Source organism: Acomys minous (genome assembly GCF_964271855.1).
Source record: "Acomys minous genome assembly, chromosome: 9".
In the NCBI taxonomy this organism is placed as follows: Eukaryota; Metazoa; Chordata; class Mammalia; order Rodentia; family Muridae; genus Acomys; species Acomys minous.
The window spans coordinates 56581783-56598548 of record NC_140490.1 but is presented as its reverse complement, the minus strand read 5'-3'; the positions used below and the strand labels follow the sequence as shown (position 1 = coordinate 56598548).

The 16766-nt window shown below is 45.5% G+C and overlaps 1 long non-coding RNA gene across 1 annotated transcript; it reads left to right on the top strand.

The window, feature by feature from the left end:
- The first annotated feature begins 247 nt into the window (after positions 1 to 247).
- LOC311604756 lies at positions 248 to 16482 on the top strand. The gene is made up of 3 exons (XR_014781656.1): positions 248 to 318; positions 10221 to 10391; positions 16344 to 16482. It is a non-coding gene; the product is annotated as an uncharacterized lncRNA (long non-coding RNA).
- Positions 16483 to 16766: the final 284 nt, after the last annotated feature.

Sequence of the window (16766 nt, the reverse complement as noted above, 5' to 3'; positions counted from 1 at the left end):
CAAGCACCCAAGCTAGCTTGCTGCTTGCTTGCTCCCTCCATTTTCTGTCCTCGTTTGTTTTATTTTGTGGGTAGCTATCCATGTATTTAGATAGATAAAGGGATAAGAGGTGCAGACAGCAAAGCGGTTACAGGCTGGTGCGATACTGGGAGCAGTATTACATCACCCCACTGTGACCCACAAGACCACACCCACCTGTGCTTCGCTTCACAGGAGCAGTTCTCCATTCTGTTCATCTAGCAAAACTGCCTGCTCCTGTCACGTGCCTGATGCCACCTGAGAAACCCTTCGAAGGACATCAAAGGGAAGCAAGTCTTAGTAAGCCCTATGTATGGGACCTCCCTGTGCTGCCTGACCTTTTCTGGAGAGACATGAGCCGACGTCTCTTCATCCCAGATAGGGCACCCATGACAACATGACAAGCCCAAGAAGAGACACACACACACACACACACACACACACACACACACACACACACACACACACACACACAGGGCCAGTCTCACTTAGTGAACCAAGAGATTTGCTGTGGTTCCTAGGCTTACTGGAGGAAGGCGATACCATACAGATGACTCACTGAGAAGCCCTCCCCAGCATGGGTGACAACTGAGAAAAGCCTCATCCCTGGACCAGAGCAACTGGCGGGGAGCTCCACTGAAGAAAGTCTCCTCTCCCCCAGAAATTGTTTGCTGCTTGTACAACCTGAGGGAGAGGCCCTGTGAGTCTTCTAGCTCTGGGTTTGTGGAGGCTTGAAGGTTTTGTGAGCGTGTTTAGTTTTATGAGCCTCTTTCCTCCCTCAGGTGGGATGTTGAGATTTGGAGGAAACAGCTGTCCGGATATATTACCTTCACATCCCCTTAAATGAAGATTGTCCATCCAGCACGCTATCACAAACTCAGTGATCCTTCTGTCTGTCACCTTGTAATGCGGACCTTTGCCCCATAACAGACATCCTCCTGACTCCTGGCTTTGTCTTCTGTCTGTATTCTTTGATACCTACAAGAACCTGAAAACTCTAGTGGAGCACTCAGTCTGTTTCTTTGAGGACTCCCAGCCCTGACCACCAGCAACACTGTGAGGGTGGGAGAGTCCTGAGTGGATGCTGTAGGTCTAGGCAGGTGCCACCGGACCTTACAGACATGCAGTACTGAACCTGGGGAACCATGGGAAATGTGGCTTCAGAAAGGCAAATGAGTTAATAGAGCACAACGCTTGTTTTGTCCTCTACGACTCATGAAGCCAACAAATTATTATTCAATTCACCTAATTTTTTTTTAACTTTAGGGCTTTTTACACCTTTTTGGAATTCATCAGCCAAGACCTAATCTCTCTCTCTCTCTCTCTCTCTCTCTCTCTCTCTCTCTCTCTCACACACACACACACACACACACACACACACACACACACACACACTCCAACATAAACACCAAAATAAGTTTTATAAAATGACATTTGCTTTATGCGAAGCACTGCTATTTCCTATTTTATCCCATTTGACTTATTTTCAAAATGTTGCCCATCCTCAGTCCTCTACACTGATTTGACAAGGTGGCTAAGGAAAGGCATCTCCCAGCATCCCTCATGCTTTTGCTCTACACTGAAGATGGGTGGCTGAGGATGGTACATGCTTCTACCTCTTTCCAGGGTCTGTGCCCCTCCCCAAGATCTCAGGGCAAAAAAAAAAGAACGTCACTTCCTCAGCTGGCCTCCCTAACAGTTCTATTTAGTTTCTGCCTACCTGAGGAAGTCTTGGTGCAGCCACAAGGCAGAATAGAGCTGTAGTCCATCCTCCTAGTACAGTGGCTCTCAGCCTTCGCAATGCTGTGAGCCTTTAATATAGTTCCACATATTGTGGTGATCCCAACCATAGCGTTATCGTGCTGTAAATTTGCTACTGTTATGAATTGTAATGTAAACATCTGGTTATACAGGATATCTGACAAGTGACCCCAAAGAGGTCGTGACCCACAGGTTGAGAACTGCTGTTCTAAGAGGATCAGCAAACACCCTTCCTGTGTTCACAGTGTGAGAACAAGCCGTAGCAGAAGCCTCAGTGTTGCCCTGGATCACAGCCTAGGGCATCATTTCTAGAGCTCTGACTAGAGAGGGCAACTTCCTGGATATCATGGCCACACAGACAAAACAAAAAACCAAGGTCTTACGTCAACTTGTCTTCCCAATCGTGCCTATAGTTTTTTTTTTAAATCTTTGTTTTTTTTTAAAGATTTATTTATTCCACTTTATATGTGTGGGTGTTTTGTCTGCATGCATATCTGTATTCCGCAAGTGTGAGTAGTGCCCACTGAGGCCAGAAGAGAGTATCAGATATTCTGGAGCTGGAGTTAAAAATGGTAGTGAGCCAGTGTGTAGGTGCTAGGAATACAACCTGGGTCCTCTGAAAGAACAAGTACTCTTAACTGTGGAGCCATCCGCCAGCCACTTGTCTATAGCTCTTTAACAGCCCTTTGATAATATTTGTCTTGTATTAAACACCCTGGCTTCATGTGTCCTGCAGGAAGCTTAGTTGATACAGATAGAGGCTGGAAATCCCCCATCTTATTTTTGCAGAAACCAAGGCTCCAAGAGGTTAATGCTCCCTATAAGTCCACACAGTGGTAGTGACAAGTTCATAACTTGGTCTAGGTTCGTTGCAGGCAAATGTACTTCTGTCTTTACTAGCCAGGTATACATTCAATGAAGTTGCCGTAGCTTTTTTTTTTTATTAACACAAAGCTATATTTTCATTTTTTGAATCATGATAAAACAAACTTATCTCATTCCACCCGCCTTTTTATCAAGTTAAATTTTACTTTCTGTGCCTATACACAAAAGAGTATAGTTACAATCCTCCTCTGAACTCTCTATAGTCTGTTGCACTTAGAGTCTTTGAATTCTGTTAAAGATTATGATCATTTCTTGTTGTTTTGCATGTATTGATGTCTTTCTTTTCATACTTAGTTTAAGTAGAGAGTAGAAAGTAGAAAGTAAAAAGCCTACTTAGCTTTTGAGGGGTCCTCCACTGTAATTCTTAAGTTTTTTGTTAGTGGTGGTATTCTTGGGATTTTTGTTTTGCTTGATTGATTGCTTGATTGATTTTGGGTTTGGGTGTTTGGAAACAGGGATGTTATGTTATGTTATGTATCCCAGGTCTGGCTTTGAACTTGAAATCCTCCTCTGGTCTCTCCCACCAGAGTGCTAGGCTCCACCACATGCAGATTTCTTTTCTTTGGCAAGCAAACATGTGTACACAACACCCACAATTGCTTAACCGATGCTCACTATACCATTGCTATGTTGGCAAATCCTATAGGTTAATATTTTAGGAGATCAGTGGACTTCTACCTAGTAAATTGCTCAAGTGATAAAGTTGTTAAGAGGCCTTTCAGAGGTCCTTTACTTGGAATACCAACAAGATGCAGTCAGCCAGGAACTGGAAGAGCAGCCTATATAATTCTGAAAAGAGGGCAAACTATCCTGATTTAAGCCAAAATTCATCTATATGTTCCCTTAGTTTGATTCCTTTCACACCATGTCACTTTTACATGGTGGACAGTTTTACAGACCCTTTTGTGAAACAAGTCAGTGTTTAGCTACCTAAGAGCTCCCATACCCCCCCCCACACACACACACATGGAGGTGGTGAAGATGTTTACTGTCCTTTGGGGTTGAGTTCAGACTAGCTCCTAACTTCAAGGTCAATGTCAGGCCATTAGCATCAGTCTCACCTGGGGACCTGCCAGACACAGACTCTCAGGCCCCACCCCAATTGCACTGGAAACTCTGGTGGAGCTGGGCAGGCACCTGTGTGCATGCCAAAGCTGGGAGAACCTTTGTTTTAGATGTTTGGATGAAACCAAGAATGCTTTTCCACCCCAAACCCACAGCTGCTTTATCCACCACCCTAAAACATACAAAAGCAGGGAACACACCAGAATCAGACAGAGAAGGGTTGGACTCACAAACATAACTGTCTGAATTGGTAGCCGTACTCAGCCAGTGGCAGTGCCCATGGCTTTCTGAGTTACTGGCCCCCTGTCGACTCATACCTGAAGCTGCAATCTGCAACTGTGTCTCCCCTCCACAAGAGCTGCAGTCTGTTTAAACCGACACACAGTGAAGAAAAATTCAGTCAGCATCAAGTGACTGAATGGAAAGGAAAACCAAGTGCAAGAGGGAGGAGAGAGGGAGGAAAGAGGGGGGAGAAAGGGAGGAGAGAGGGAGGAGAAGAAAGTGGCAGAGCAGAGGGTTGTCAGGAGAAGGAGCAAGCTAAGCTGGAGATGAGTGGCGAACAGAAAGCAGGTGAGGGAAGAGAGAGCAGAAGCTGGGGACATGGCTCGGTGAATAAATACTTAGCATCCAGGCAAGAGAACCTAGCTCCAGTTTCAGTAGGAGACCACATCTCAAAAGAATAAGGTGAAAGCCAAGTATGGTGGCTATGCCCTTAATCCCAGCATTCAGGAAGCAGAGCTAGATGGATCTCTGAGATTGAAGCCAGCCGGGTCTATATCGTGAGTACCAGCCTGGCCGGGGCTACATAGTGAGACCTCATCTCAAAACAATAAATAAAATAAGGAGGAAGGCTGGAGAGGTGGGTGGCTCAGTGGTTAAACCCTTGCCACACACACATGAGGACTGTGCACATCTTAAGAAACCCATAAATACTTGGGTTAGCGTGGCCTCCCACCTGTAACTCTAGTCTCTGAAGAAGGAGCCAGGGGTCCCCAGAGCAAGCTGTTAGCCATGCTAATAAGCTCTGAGATTGAATGAGAGCCCCTGTCTCAATGACTAAGATGGGAGAGTCCATTAGAAGACAATTCCCAACTTCAAACCTCGGGCTTCCACATGCACGTGCCCACACACGTGGACATGCATCCACACACATGCAAACACATACATACGTACATGGACACCACACATGCGGGAAAAATGGGGAAAGAACCAATAATAAGATAGAGAAGCGGTTGAGAACATCACTCTGTCTTTCACACATGCATGCATGTGTACACAAGAACATGTACACACATGACAAAGAAAGAGAGGAAAGAAGCATGGGGTGGGGGGAGGCAAAAAGGAGGGAAATAGATAAACCAGAGCAGAAGAGAGGCTGCAGAGAGAGAGAGAGAGAGAGAGAGAGAGAGAGAGAGAGAGAGGGATTACAGTGTTCAGCTGGGAAACAGCTTTCCTCTCAGCGTGAGCCTTCATCTAATTGCCCTGTTCTTGAGCTGGAGTGGTCCTGTGCTGGGAAAGGGCCATAAGCATCTTATGGGCATACGTTCCATCTAATCCCCAACAGTGTGGCCTGTGTGCCTGCTGCAGACAGCAGGCTCATGCCAGCTGCCAGGTGCTGGGGCAGACACAATGGATTCCAGACGGTCAGGAGCCAGACAGGGGCAGCGGCGGGGAGAGGCACCCCCTTTCCTCCCAGACCCCAGACCCTGGCCAGGAGCAGGGAAAGGTTTCTCCCTCATCTCACTTAAAGGCTGGAATCGGAGCGTGTCCAGATTCTTGCTGATTCCAGGGATCTCACGTTGCTTTGCTCCAAGCTTTTCCTCAGAGGTCAGGTTGCCAAGATGAGCAAACATCTCATGGAAAATGAGAGGAAGAGAAGGAAGGAAGGAAGGAGAGAGAGAGAGAGAGAGAGAGAGAGAGAGAGAGAGAGAGAGAGAGCAAGAGAACAACAAAGATGATGCCAGGAAGGCCCTGGTCCTTGCTCACTCTAACTCCCCCTAACTGGCAGTAGAAAGGCACACATGGCCACATGGACTCCATCTCCACGTGCAGATTTTTTTTTTTTACAACTTTCTGTTTTCCTTTCTCTCTCTTCAATATGCCCCTTTCAAAGAAGGAATTAGTTCACTCTACGAGCATCCTAAGGGAAGTCAAGTCAGCCAGGCAGAAGGACCAGCGTGTCTGGAAATTACAGTGGGGGAATTAAAAGAAACCACAACTTTAGCCAACTCACACTGTGACACGAGGCATGTTAGCACTTGGGGAAAGACAGGTGTGGAGAGAGGAGGGCCTTTGAAACAGCTCATCTGTTTGTAGTTGCCAGCCCAGATCTGCCATCCTTGGAGGGCACCCTCTCTGTTTCCTCCTGGGACCCCACCCCACACCCTAGTCTACACCCATCATCAGACAGCTCCACAAAAATGACAGTTCTCACAACCACCCACCCCTTGAACTTAGAGAGAAAATGTTTTAAAAAAACAGGAAGAGGAAGGTGGAAGAAAAGCAACGGCGTAAACACCAAATAGACCGTAGAGCCAAAACATTATATAAGGCCAGCACTAAGTAAAGGGAGAGAAAGAAAAGCAGGGCTGCCTGACCCACTGGGGGAGTCTGGAGTCACGATTCATTCACTCACATCTCAATTTGACAGGTAAGACGGCTCCAGAAAAGTGAGAGTTTAAAAATGGTGTGCAGCTATTATGATGGGATGGATGGCACGGCATGGCCTGGGACAGCTTGGGATGCCAAGGGATGCAATGGATGAGGTAGGCTGATGGAGAACGTTGAGCTCTGGGAAGGAAGGAGGGAAGGAGGGAAGGAGGGAAGGAAGGAAGGAAGGAAGGAAAGAAGGAAGGAAGGAAGGAAGGGACGGGTGCGTCTGTACAATGGAGGTGGCCCCATAAGGCAGGGAGGTTTTATTTGTATTGAGGAGTGGCAGGACAGAATTTCCTGTCCACCTGACCCGGATGCTCTTGAGCCTACACCCCCAATGACACTGGCAGCCTGCGTGCTTTTGCTTTACACAAACAGTTTAACTACTAGCAGGAGTTTAACAAACTCTCCAGGCTCCAGGCTTCTGGTTTAAGTCTCCCCAGAGAAGAGATTTGCAAAAACACTAGACTCATGGGAGTCACACAAAATGCCGCCCATGGTTTCATTTCTTTCTTTCTTTTTTTTTTTTTTTTAGAAAAAAAAAAAGTCCAATTTCTTTAAGAACTGCCTTTAGATAAAGGGCTGAAGTGATGTTTGGCAATGCTACCCTCATTCTACCCAATCTTGCAGTCTGGTTTATAAGCAATTATTCTAGAACCCTAATCCTCTAGGCTGTCTTTCCTCCCATCTCTATCTGTACCTAATCTTTATGACATAAGTACCCTCCCGTGCCATCCCATTGCATCTGATGAACACACCCCGCCCCATCTGTTGCCAGATGATGGCAACAATGATTTTTTTTTTCATTCCTTTCCCTCCTCAGAACAGAAAATGGGGTAAGGAGTGCTATTTGGTAATGCCTACCCAAGGCTGCACAGTGTAAATGAATGAATGACGGTAGTGTCCCCAGGAGACAGAAAATATAGCTACCCAAAGTCATTGAAGTTTTTTCTTTGCAGCACCAGAGCTGCCTCTAGCATGAAAGGCAAGATGGAACTCCCCACATTCCCAGGCGGCTCTCTGCACGTGGACACTGCCCACTCCTGAAGAGTGCTGGTGTCTCCGGAAGACAGCACATGAGCCTCCTCAGTAAACCTGAGTTCAGCATTGCCAGGCATGGGTGCCCGTAATCCTAACAGTCGGAGGCTGAGGCAGAAGGGGTGTAAAGTTTGAGGCCAGCCTGGGTCACATGGAGAGACGTTGTCTCAAAGAAAAAGAAAGCACTGCATTATAGAAGGTTGTTGTGCTAAGGCGCTGTCTTTGACATCTCACCTTCTAAGATATGTCCTGCCCCTCAACTCCCCGCCACTCCCAGGAACCAGTGCCTAAATACAAATGCCTTTCTGGCATGCCTGTTCGTAAAATCTCTTCGCTGACATTTCACTTGGGGGAAAAAAAATCAAAGTTGAAACACGATTTTAATAGCAGTATGAGTTGCTCTATCTGCTTGCGATTCGGGATGCAGTTCTCAGCTGTTTCTCCCGCACCACACTGCTGGCTACTGCCAGCCGCACATGCGCTCTGCCATCATGATGACGGCTACGCCACGCTATTGAAACTGCAGGGCAGGCTTTTTAGAAAGCTTCTTCCAGCCTTTGACAGAGGACCGGTTGAAAGGAGTGTAGTCAAAACTGTAACCAAAGGTGGCATTATGCATCCAGAAAAGTCTCAAGGAAAGGCGCTGCAAGCAACAGTAGTAGATGTGGAATCAAGCAGGGAAAAAAAAGAGGGTGTGTAGATTCAACCAGTCGGTGTGAAAGATGGAGACAAAGATCTCCCAGAGAATGGAGGCAGCAAGGTAGGTCTACACGACAAGGATGATTACTTATTTACAGATGGGGACCGTCTTGGAAAGCATGTGGACTAAAATCACTGTTGAAATGGTGTCACGTGATCTGCCCATCCCACTGATATCGGGAACTATTTCACTGTGTAAATAGTTTCCATCCCTCCTTTTATAGTAAACTGATGATGCCCAAACTAAAAAAGAAAAAGAAAACATTGTACAAGTTGATACAGTTTGACCCAAGGGTGTGTGTGTGTGTGTGTGTGTGTGTGTGTGTGTGTGTGTGTGTCTGTCTATGTGTGTGTGTGTTGGTGGATTGGTCCCCCAGCACAGGGATGTTGGGATGTGCCAAGATTTTTGACAGATGGCAATTAGAACAAAATAATTAGAACAACCATAGGAATGCTGTCCTAGGGAGGGACTGATGTAGTTCTGGGAGCACAATTAACACAGCTAAAAATGTGAGTTGTTTAAAAAAAAAAAAAAGAAAAGAATAAAGAAAGAAAGAAAGAAAGAAAGAAAGAAAGCAAGCAAGCTGAGCAGGAGTGGGGGGAGGGCTCTCCACTTTCTCACTTCTGTCTTGTCCGCTGACCTCTTCCCTGCTGCATGATAGCATCTGTCATGATGTTACAGATCAAGGAAGCCGGCTCCAGAGGCAGATGCACGGTGCCTGCCAGTCCTGGTCATTTGATCTCCCAGACAGCAAGCTAAGAGAACTTTTCATTATAAAGGTCCCAGGCTTGGGTATTTTGTTATAGCAACATAGACTAGATGAATTTACCCTTTACTAATAGAATATTTCTCAGAAGTTTTAGATTTATAGGAAAATTGAGGACAGAACAGAGTTTCCTATTTCCTTTTATTAACGTTTTAGACTAATATGCTTCTTTAGTTATAATTCATGAGCCAGTATTGATATGTTTTTATTCAGTAAATACTTTATTTACCTCTCAAGTTTCTACCTTAGTTTTTTTCTCCCCTTGGGTTTTTTTCCTGTTTGTTTGATTTTTATTCATTTTTCTTTCTGAGTATCACATTATGTTGAGTGATTACATGCCTGTAGCCTCTTTTTGGGTGTGACATTTCCTTAGAGGATGCTCCTTAGTTTTCATGACCTCGCTGGATTTAAGGAGCATTAGGAATTTTGTAGAATGTTCTGCAGCCATGTTTGGCTGCTGTTCACCTCCTGTCAAGGTATCTAGCTGAGCTATGGTTCTTCCATGGGAGACCTCTGGGTAAAGCGTCACTCTAACCCGACTATCAACATGGCTTGCCCGTTGCGCAGAAAGGCATCTTCATGACAGAGCTCCTCCTCTGTCCCTTTCTCCATGTCTTTCCTGGAAGTTACCACTTGAACCCGACCACTGAGAAGTGGGGAGTTGGGCTCCACCTTCCTGTATAAACTATGTACATGGGTCATCTGGAAGCCTCATGCATGCATGCAAGATTTGTCAATATCCACCATTGTTTGCTCAGTCAATTTTTTTTTAATCAGTCAATTTTTAAAAACAGGCTATTTAATTTGGGCTTTAGATTGTGGTTTGTCACTGTTTTATCTTATTTGAATCCATTCATCGTTGCCTAGTCTTTCAATTATCACCTTTGACATTGTCAGTAGCGTGGGGTGGTGGCATCGCAGTTATCTCAGGCCCGTCTGGTCTGTCTCTTGTCCTATCTACTTGTCTGAGGACCATGATATCCTTTGATGAGAGAAGCCAGGGTCTGGGCTGTAGGCATGCTCCTCACTGCTGAGTGCTGTGTTTTTGGCTCTGATTTTGATTGGTTTGGGTTTAGTTTGTTTGTTTTTTTCCTCTGTCAACTAGCAAATTTTAAAAATAAATGTGGTGTTTTAACTCTTCTATACATATAAAACTATAATATTCAGCATGAAAGTCTGTTTTTATTTTGGTTTTGTTTGTTGAGGTAGATTCTCACTATGTAGCTCAGGCTGCCCAATTATCCTCCTGCTTTGGCCTCCAAAGTGTTGGGCATATAGGCATAAGCTACCATACCTGCCTGCTGTTTTACTTAATATTCTTTTTTTTTTTAACAGTCCTTCTAGAGTGAAATGGAAGCACAGTCGGTGCCCACATACTTCCTTCTGCCCTGCGTGCACTGGCATACTTCTTACGTACAATCCTCACCAGAGTGGTGCCTTTGGTAGCGTGTTCTAGATGCATCATAGCCACCCGAGGTCCACAGGAAACATCAGGGCTCACTCTAGGTTTGTACATTCTGTGTGTTTGCACAAGTGTGTGATGACAGGTGTCCACCATTGTAGGGCTGCACAGAGAGTGTGCCTGAGACATCCTGTACCTCTCTCCATCCTGGGCATCCCTCATAAGCACTGATCTTCCCCCCCCCCTTTTTTTTTTTTTAGAATGCCATCTACCGAGGATCATTCAGTATTTTGTTTTAAGACTAATCTCTGCATTTATGAGCCCTCCACATCCTTGTATGTCTGGTCTGCTTTTCAATCAATTGGCCATGGGGTAGGTGAGCAGCCCTGATCTAGCCCTCCTAGTTTTCTTCCTCAATCTGATCTGGGTCCCATCATTTCCTCCAGATCTGAATTCAGACATCACCCCTTTTAGGATCTTCCTGGCCATCCCAGATACCACTGCAGACTTACTTACTTACTTTTATTTTTTTTTTATTTTTTTATTTTTGGTTTGTTTGGTTGGTTGGTTTGGTTTTTTTCGAGACAGGGTTTCTCTGTGTAATAGCTCTGTCCATCCTGGATTCTCTTTGTAGACCAGGCTGGCCTCGAACTCACAGAGATCCTCCTGCCTCTGCCTCCCAAATGCTGGGATTAAAGGCGTATGCCACCACCACCTGGCCCAAGCTGGGTTTTAATTTGTTTGGTTTAATGCCCATCTCTGTGAGGGCAAAGACCACAGCTGCACTATTCATTGTTTTTCAGCTTGCTGCTGACTTATAGGAGTAAATATCGAGTGTTTAAAGCCAATGAATCTAGCCACTGCCACTACACCACACACACACATACACACACACACACACACACACACAGAGAGAGAGAGAGAGAGAGAGAGAGAGAGAGAGAGAGAGAGAGAGAGCGCTTATGCAAATATGTCCATCTGACCACTCCCCTGGCTTGCCACAGGTCAGGACTGGAAGAATGAGACTTAGCATGTGATGCAGGACCAGGTCTTTCTGCCTCTCTTACTGTATACTTGGAATGGTGTCTGTCTTTTCCATTTGAGATTAATTTATCTGGAATCCTTTCCTACTAAATATTTAGTTTTCAGTTTAAAATGTTTAATTAAGAAGTTTTGACCGATTTGGAGTGAGTCAGACAGTTTAGAAAAATAGACTAGTTAGCCACTTTCCCCACTCTCTACACCCCACCTTGACCTGAGCAACTACCCTGTGTTAGACAGATCCAACCACTTAGGCTCTTTAAGGCCAAGGAGGTATGTCCACTGGGCTCTGTGACTCGCCCTCTGGACTACATTCCAAGTGCCAGGCTGCCAAAGTCTATGTCCCAGTAACTCACAGAGATCTGCCTGCCTCTGCCTCCCCCCAGTGCTAGGATTAAAAGTGTGCGCCACCACACCCGGCTCAAGCTCTCTTCTAAGGATCCAAGGGGACATCTGTCTGAACCTGTCATCCCGAGGGCAGACCTCTCCAGGAAGAGTGCTTCGCCAAACCTAGAGCAGTGTTTCTCAACCTATGGGTCATGATCCCTTTGGGGAGTGAACAACCCTTTCATAGGGAGTCACCTAAGACCATAAGAAAACAAAGATTTACATTACAATTCATAACAATAGCAACGTTACAGTTATAAAGTAGCAATAGAAATAATTTTATGGGTCACCACAACATGAGGAATTCTATTAAAGGGTCACAGCTTTTTAAGCCACTTTAGGAAGGTTAAGAACCACACTGATTTAGAGCCTTGGGGAGAGGCAGGGGTGCTGGGGGCAGCTGATGTGTGAGCACGAGGTACGCAGGGCCTAAGCAATTGGGCTACTTCATATGTCTTCTGAGTCAGGATGTCAACAGCAGGCCAGCTCCCTCACTGTAACCCTATTCCCCTGGGTAACAATGCGAATACTTCCGTCACACCTGTCTCCGGGTTCATAGACTACAGAATAGTGCACACGTGTGTGTGTGTGTGTGTGTGTGTGTGTGTGTGTGTGTGTGTGTGTGTCTTCTTTCTTTTTCCCTGTTGTTTTAGAATACAGTATAGTGTTGGCCACAGCCCTTCTCTTTCCACAGCTCAGGTTTTCTCTTTTCGAGCTTATGATATCAATGCAGACTCCACCTTGTTCCCAACCTCAAACAAACCTACAGCCCGTATGCTGTGTTTATTTTGTAAACTATAGCCTAGATTCCTAGAAATAGACTTAGTATTTTGAGTAAAGAGTATTATGTAATTTTATAGCTGTTTCCAAACTTTTCTGGACAGGATGCCCATCTTACCAGCCTCCTGGCCCTGGGTGCTATGGATTGTCTTAAGTTTTGAAAACTGAGTTGCTAAAATCCGAACTCCTGATTAGTTTCCTCTGACTCCTCCTGGGGCTTGGGGAACCAGCATCACTCCATGCCTCTAGATACTGGTACATCCCTTTCTCTAAATCACCTAGTTTTATGTGCCCCCCACCACCACTTCACTGAGGTAGGTGTTATTTTTCTCATATCAAGGTGTGGTCATTTACCTATGTAGTTTTATAAGCATTATCCACCCTCCCCTGTTATCTCTCAAAGTACACTTCTCATGCAGCCATTGGATAATCAAGTGTTTTGGTTTTGTGGTAACACTTTCTGTCTTCCATCTGATTTTAAGGAGAAATCTCCACCCATCCTAAATTCTACTCTACTCACTTTATTGCCATTTGCTTCTCTTCTCCCTTTGTGGTGGAGCCAAGTCAGGAAACAAAGAAGCTCTCAGAAACAGAGGCCTTGAAGCCTGCTCTCGGGCCGTTGCTTCTGCTTCTGCCCTCTGTGCAGACTTTAAAAGCATCTTGTCTCCCAGCAGCGCCTCTTAGACTATCAGCACAGCTGCAATAGCAACACTTCAAGGCCGTGCCAGCAAACAAGGCTTCCGAAGAACTTTCCAAGGATAGACGTCTTGGGAAAGAGAACAGACAAAGAAAAAAAGGCAAAAGGGAAGGCAGGAAGAGGGGAGGGAGGAGAGGAGAAAGAGGAGGGAGAAAAGAAGAGGAAGAGGAGATGGAGGTGGAAGAGGAAGGAAATAACAGAAGGAGAAGGAAATGGGGAGGAAGAGAAGAAGGACAGGAGGAAGAGGAGGAAAAAGAGAGGGAAGAGAAGAAGTAGGAAATAATCCATGCACCTAGAAAGTGAGTTAAGCCCCTCCTCTGTGTAAATCAGGGTCATAGACAGAGGCTAAAGGAAGATGTAAGGACAGCATTGTCCCTGACACCTAAGGGGGGGATACTTTTTTTTTTAAGACAGGGTTTTTCTGTGTAGCCCTGGCTGTTCCGGACTCTCTTTGTAGACCAGGCTGGTCTTGAACTCACAAAGATTCACCTGCCTCTGCCTCCTGAGTGCTGGGATTACAGGCGTTCACCACCATGCCTGGCCCAGGTGGGTACTTTCAAGAGGGAAAGCTAAGCACACAGAGAAAGCCTGCAGTGCATGGCTGAATATACAGAGAAGGAAGGAAATCGGGGAAGGCTTCAAAGAGGCCAGGATTGGCAGGAGGATGGGTTTTCAACCCTGGCTGCGTGGCAACAGACAGAAGAGGCCTTTCTGAAGAAAATGACGTGAGCAAGGAGAGAAGTGGGGTGGAGTTTTAGAGTCAACAACTTCCCAGACAGACTGATGGAAAGTGCCTGCAGAAGAGAGGTGACAGCAAAGCTGGACAGGGGACTACGGATGACGGACTGATCCGGCCATGGAGACCAAGCTGCAGAATCAGATAGGTGGGCCTGGCCCTGTGCCAGAGCAGGACTCTGTCAGAGCATCCTCAGCTCCCTTGGCTCTTCTGACACATGGTGGGGTGGACCTTAAAAACAGAGATCACCTCACTCAGTGGGTGCCCTCTCCTAAACCTGTTGAGGCCAGATGTAATCCTGATGATCTGCCAATTAGGAATGTCTGCTTCTTCCTAACTGACCCCACAGGCAGTGTGGGGTGTGTCTGTAAGCTTTCTTAGCTTCTATGCCTAGCATTTCTTTTCACCCAGTTTCTCTACAAAAGCACTGGAGTCTGGCAACTTTGACCAGGGTCTTTCTCTTGGCTGTCCGCAGAGTGGCTATGGAATACTCAGGTCTCTAGAGCAGCTGATCTGCTTTGAGAAGAGTTGGCCTGATACCTAGTCAAAGAGCATGTGACCCAGATGTAAGCCAGTGTGCATCTCATAAGCCGTTGGCCAAGAACAGGCTCTTGATCCACTCAAAGCTGGTGAAACGCAGTAAGCCTTTGCCTGGGAATGCTGAGCCAAATATCACCTTCCTCTCCTCCTCCTCCTCCTCCTCCTCCTCCTCCTCCTCCTCTTTCTTCTCCTCTTCTTTCTTCTTCTCCTCCTCCCCTTCCTCCTCCTTCCCCACTCCTCCTCTCTCTCCTCCTCAGTTGAACTTGGAAACCCCTCACCCTGAGATTATTCCAATTACCCTGCAAAGGGGAAAGCTTGCTTTGCAGCAGGCAGACACTGGAAGAAACGGCTGGGTCTGAGTTACATAATTTTAGACTCGAATAAAGTCACGTGTGAATCATACCAGGCAGCCCCATGCTGCTTGCTTAACCCAGCAAGCAAATCCCCTCTTTTGGTTCGCCTGTTAGATTTAGATTTCTTGTCCACTAGGAACGGAAGGAAGTATCACTGTGCTGGGTACAAAGTCTTTCTAAGAAGTCTGCTTCCCTCCCGCACAGAGAAAACAAGAACTTTTAGTCTGTTTTATAATGAAAATAAGTGACATACGGACCCCAGAAATTCAATACAGAAAATTAGAAAATTTATAGAAGTAGTAGGATGTTTTCTTTGGTCAAAGAACACTGTCCCAATATTTAAATATCACTATCTCCTTGCTTCCTTGGCTATGATGCAGTCTTACCATGTACATTTCTTTTTTTTGTTTGTTTGCTTGCTTATTTTTGCTTTTTCCAATATTAGCATTCTGGAGGCTGAGGCAGGAAATTTCAAGGTTGTCTAACAATATCCAACTTCAAGTTGTTTTTTACTTTATTATATAACATAAAGAGTTCTGAAAAAATATTGGGGAGAATTGTGCTGTGATAAGAGTTCACGGTTCCTACAAGCATACAGAAAGCAAGGTTTCTCATAAATAGCATAGTCTAGGGGCCGGGTATGTACCTTAGTTGGTAGACAGCTTGCCTAGGATGCAGGAGGCCCTGGGTTCGAGCCCCAGCATTGCATATCCCAGGCATGTTGTGCATACCCCAGCACCTGGGATGTAAAGACAGGTGGAGCAGAAGTTCAAGGCCATCCTCTTCTACATAGTGAGATTGGAACTAAATCTAAAAGATTTAGTCAAGAATTTTCCTTAGCAGAGGTACAAATAGTGCTTTTCAGAGTGTACACTAAGGTTGCCTATGCATTTACTAGAAGGGACAGTGAGTTCTTTTTAGCAAGGTACAGTCCAAAGTGGTTCATAAAGTAACTGTAGGGCAGAAAATATAAAAGGAAAGAAAAAAAAAAGCATTAAACCTCACCAGTTAGACATGTTGGGGCGGGGGTTGCAGTTTTGTTGTGTGCAGTAGCAGTAGCCATTTCTCTTTGCCTTTCAATCCTGTAGCTGAACCAGGCAACTGTTGATGGTGTCTTATTTTATCTACCACCATGTTTTTGGATACAATGAGGTCATTTGTTAGACTGTGCTCATCATATGCTCGTATTTCCCCATAAAATAATTAAAGGAATGTTGGCGTGGCTCCTCCTCTAGCTTCCAGTGTACTCCCTCCACCTGCAACCCATCCCAACTCACCAAAGGCTGTAGGCATACCATTGGGAATAGGTTTTGTGCCACCAGAAAGGGTAACACTTCGTTGCCAGCGTTCAGTAAGCAAGCCAAAGGCACCTGCTGTTGGGACCACTTCCGGTACCCCCGTCTTACATAGATGTAACCACTGGCTGCGCCGCCTTGTGAATCACTCCCAAACTTAGTGGTTTAGCATGAGATTGGGTAGAATTGCTGTTTTGTTTAATCTTGTCATGTATTTCTTCTTTCAGAGGATACGGCTGGAGGAGAGCGCTTCAATTCCACCTAAGCTTGCCTCTTAGACCCAAGAAAGCCAAAGTCTGAAGAATAACAATAAAAGTGCTATGTCATCCTTTAGAACCGGACCCCACCTGGCTTTGTAAATAAAACTTTATTGGATCAGAGCCATGTCTGTGGTGTTAATAAGGGCTGACTCATGGTAGTTTCTAGACTGCATGGTCTACAGAGCTGAAACTATGAACTGTGGTCCTTTATAGCAAATGGTATCCCTTCCGGCTTTTGACTGCAGTCTCCTGAGTGTATGAGTAATGAGGTCATTTAAGACTATTTCAAGCACTTGCTGTGAGAGGAGCTTTGGAGAAATAAAGGAAGAACCACAAAGATGATAAACACACTGCCTGCACTGTTTGAACCCAAATAGCATCTTTTCTAGC